A 3,683-nucleotide genomic window follows, 5' to 3' on the forward strand; every position below is an offset into this window, starting at 1 on the left:
GGCAGCCCAGCTCCAGGTTGAGCTGTTGTTCAGCATCTTAGCTGTGGAGGGCAGTGTCACTGGCCCTCATATGTGGGATCCGAACCAGGGCCCTTGGTGTCCCAAGCCAGCTGTTAATCAACGTGCCACTCGGCCGGCCCTATAATTCTTTATATCTGAAAAAAGCACACAGTTTCTTCCTTAGGCAGGCACATATGATTAGGTTGTAAATTAATGTTGGAATCTTAATATAGAGATGAGTATTCTAAAGCTTTGACTTTGGTTTAAATTTGGTTACCAGCTGTAATTGATAAGCATATTTTGTCATTTTAAATTACCATTTTGCTTCTTGTGAAAATAACTTTAGTACATGCATTCCTCGTTTCATTGTGCTTCACTTTATCGCTTCACAGAGGTTGTGTTTTTTCCAAATTAAAGGTAACACTCCTCCTCCAGCAAAAAATTATAACTTGCTTTATTGCAATACTCGCTTTATTGCATTGGTCTGGAACTGAACCCACAATATCTCGTAGGTATGCCTGTAGTTAAAATGTCAGAAAAGAGATTTGGTCTCCCTTGAGAAACAAATTACATCACTATCTCAGTTGGTGTTAACTACTCAGGGAGAATTCTTGAGCCTTTTCCTAGTAAATTTAGGAGATACAGAGACTGTGGCACTGCTACATTTCTGTGGTTTTCAGAATTGTATTTGTATTTATACTAGGTTTCTAAGCTGTTTTCCAAATCCAGAGATGCTCACTTCTTCCTCTCTTTTAGAACATAAACATAATACTTTTTAGTGGTTTTAAATGTAGTAGACTTTATGTTCTTCAGGTAGCTTTCAGAATAATTTTAAGAGGTCATGTTGCCTTATCTTTAAGACAGATCAGATATTATCTGTACTTGATGGAACAATTATGTTGTCATCCTCAAGACAAAGATTTTTTGTTTGTTTTAAGCAGTTTTTATGTTCTTCCCTGGTAGATACTTGAGTATTGATGATCACACTAAAGTATGGATCTCTGGGATACTCAGGTGTCTCTGAGGGTAGATATCTGTTGTCTCAGTAAATATTTTCATCAGTGTAAGGAGAAGAGTGAGAATAAAGGAAGGAGCTAGCAACTTCATTTGTGACTCCTCTGCGAGAAATCAATTAACCAAAACTCAGAAACTATGTTATCAAACTATCTACTCCTTCCCCAAAACAAAGTAGTGGGATCCTTCTTTGTTTTGGCCTTGAACTAAGGTGAGGGAAGCCATTTAATTTACATATAGACAAAAACAACAAAACCAAATAATATACAGGTGATATGAAGGCTTTACTGAAGTAGCTTCTGCCAGATTTTACAGGAGGTCTTAGCAGCTTTCTTCTATGGCAAGCAAAAGGTGTTTATTATCTAGGAAGGACCATTCGGGTGGTCCAAGCACTGAAAAGATGTAGAATAGCTGCACTGAAAGTATCATTCTTCTCAGCGTTACAGAATGGAATCATTCCTGACTTAGTGTTCTTTCAAGTTGTGGTCTTCAATTTAAGTTTTATCCTTTCCAACTTGGGGTCCATGTGAGTTTTCTTCTGTTTACCTTCCAAGAATTTTACTGTTTAAAAATCTTATTGTTTTGTGTTTTACCATTTAACATGAAAAAGCTTGATAGTTTGTTTCAGCTAGTTTTCCATGACTGATTATTTCTGAAGTATAACAACAAGTCCCTTAATAGCCAAATTAATGATTTAGTTTTGGTCAACATTTTTGTGCCTTTCCCGCTTTTTTCCTTTTCGTTGTTAATAATATAACAATAGCAAAACTTGTATAAGTGTACTAGGCACTGTTAAGCATTTTATATATACAATTAATTCATTTGTTAAAATGCAAAATATGTAGTATTGATTGAATTTTGAACCAATAATCACTAATGTCAACTGAGAATACAGTCATTTTCATCCATGCCTTCAGTCCCTTTATCCCTTCAATTATAGTTACCTAAATGTGTTTATCTGTCTTTAAAACTAAACTATGTCTCTGCTATTTTGGTTTGACTCTATAATTTTAAAACCTCTAGTCCCGGGGCCGGCGAGTGGCGCATTGGTTAAGAGCTGGCTTGGGATGCCAGAGGGCCCTGGTTCGGATCCCACATATGAAGGCCAGTGACACTGCCCTCTACAGCTAAGATGCTGAACAACAGTTCAACTTGGAGCTGGGCTGCTGTGAGTCGCTGTCAACGGCGTAGGCTGCAGCCCCTTTGCAGAGGGTTGCCATGGGCTACCGTGTGAAGCCAGCACCCAGCGGGAGCGGCCAGCAGCCACAGTGAGTGGCCATCCAGAAGCCAGTGACTGATCTGCCTTGCCCGGGAAGAGCGCAATGATGGTGCCAACTTGGGCCAGTGAAGCAACGTCCTCCACAACTAGANTGTTGTTCAGCATCTTAGCTGTGGAGGGCAGTGTCACTGGCCCTCATGTGGGATCCGAACCAGGGCCTTGTTGCTCAGAGCTGGTGTCCCAAGCCAGCTCTTAACCAACGCGCCACTCGGCTGGCCCCAAAGTAATTTTTATTAAGAGACTTACTAAGGACCTTACGGTTTAACTGAGTATCCAGTAGGTTTAGTTCATATAACAGTGTTACTGCTTCATACAGGCATCAAGAGAAGAGTTAGATATCAAACTAGATTGATCATTTGGAATCTTAGTTTAGAAGAAAGATGTTCGTTTCACTTTGTTCTTTAAAAAATTTTTTGTGATCTAACAAGTGACCAAATAACTTTCTAGAAGGATTAAAGTCTTAAGACCTGAAGTAGTAATCTTGAATCATTAGTAACTCAGGCAAACCTGTGATTGAGTGACACGGAGGAATGGAGTAAATATTTTTGTAAGGGAAATTTTGAGTACGATTCTCCTTATAAAATCTAAACAAAAACATCATTATTCAGGAAACAAAAGCAATGGGGGCTGCAGGACAGGGAGGTGGTGGCAGAGGAGATGGGGCATATATTGGAGGGGGCATATTAAACAGTATGCCTTTATCCAAAATTGAGTTGAGAAAGGAAGCGGCATTAAAATAAGGAGGGAGTAGCAAAGTCCAAAACCAGACTTGCAACTTTTCTCATTTCAAAATACTATGTAAAAAAGTGAAATTACAATATTAAAGGAATGAATAAACAGACTTAGGATATTTTGCATTAATTAGTGATAATTGAAAATATTTGTTCCCTTTTGAATGTTAAATGAATCTTTAGGCTTCAGCTCTCCATAGTTAGGTATATTATTTTTATTATTTTTCTTTAGTATATTATTTTTATTATTTTTCTTTACAATAAACTGTTGGTAATTTATCTGAATTTAAATGTGATACTTAGACTAGGAGGATCTTTATTTAAACATTTATATTCTCCTAATTAGGGAGAAAGTAAACTCTTCATATAATATGACTGATCTTAAATATTATACTTTTATTTTTTAATGGAGTTGGTTATTTCCTTCCCCTCAGCTACTGAACATTTTATTTTCATGTATTCTTTTCATTGTAAGATTTAAGTTCTGTGAATATTTTTCTTTACTTTTTTTAAGTGGAAGGTTATAATTCTGTTTTTTTTTTTTGAAAGATTTTTTTTATTGGGGAAGGGGGGATGGGAACAGCGCTGGGGAATTGGGGGAAGGGGAACAGACAAGTTGCTGTCCTTTTGTTCTTCAGTCTAGTTGTGGAGTACGTTGT

At 37.3% G+C, this 3,683-nt stretch overlaps 1 protein-coding gene across 1 annotated transcript in view; it reads left to right on the forward strand.

Moving 5' to 3' along the window:
• Positions 1 to 3,683, forward strand: part of NSD3 (nuclear receptor binding SET domain protein 3) — a 62,009-nt gene that overhangs the window by 50,722 nt on the left and 7,604 nt on the right. The window lies entirely within an intron of this gene.

The sequence above is a fragment of the Hipposideros armiger genome, unplaced genomic scaffold, assembly GCF_001890085.2.
Source record: "Hipposideros armiger isolate ML-2016 unplaced genomic scaffold, ASM189008v1 scaffold_690, whole genome shotgun sequence".
Taxonomy (NCBI): Eukaryota; Metazoa; Chordata; class Mammalia; order Chiroptera; family Hipposideridae; genus Hipposideros; species Hipposideros armiger.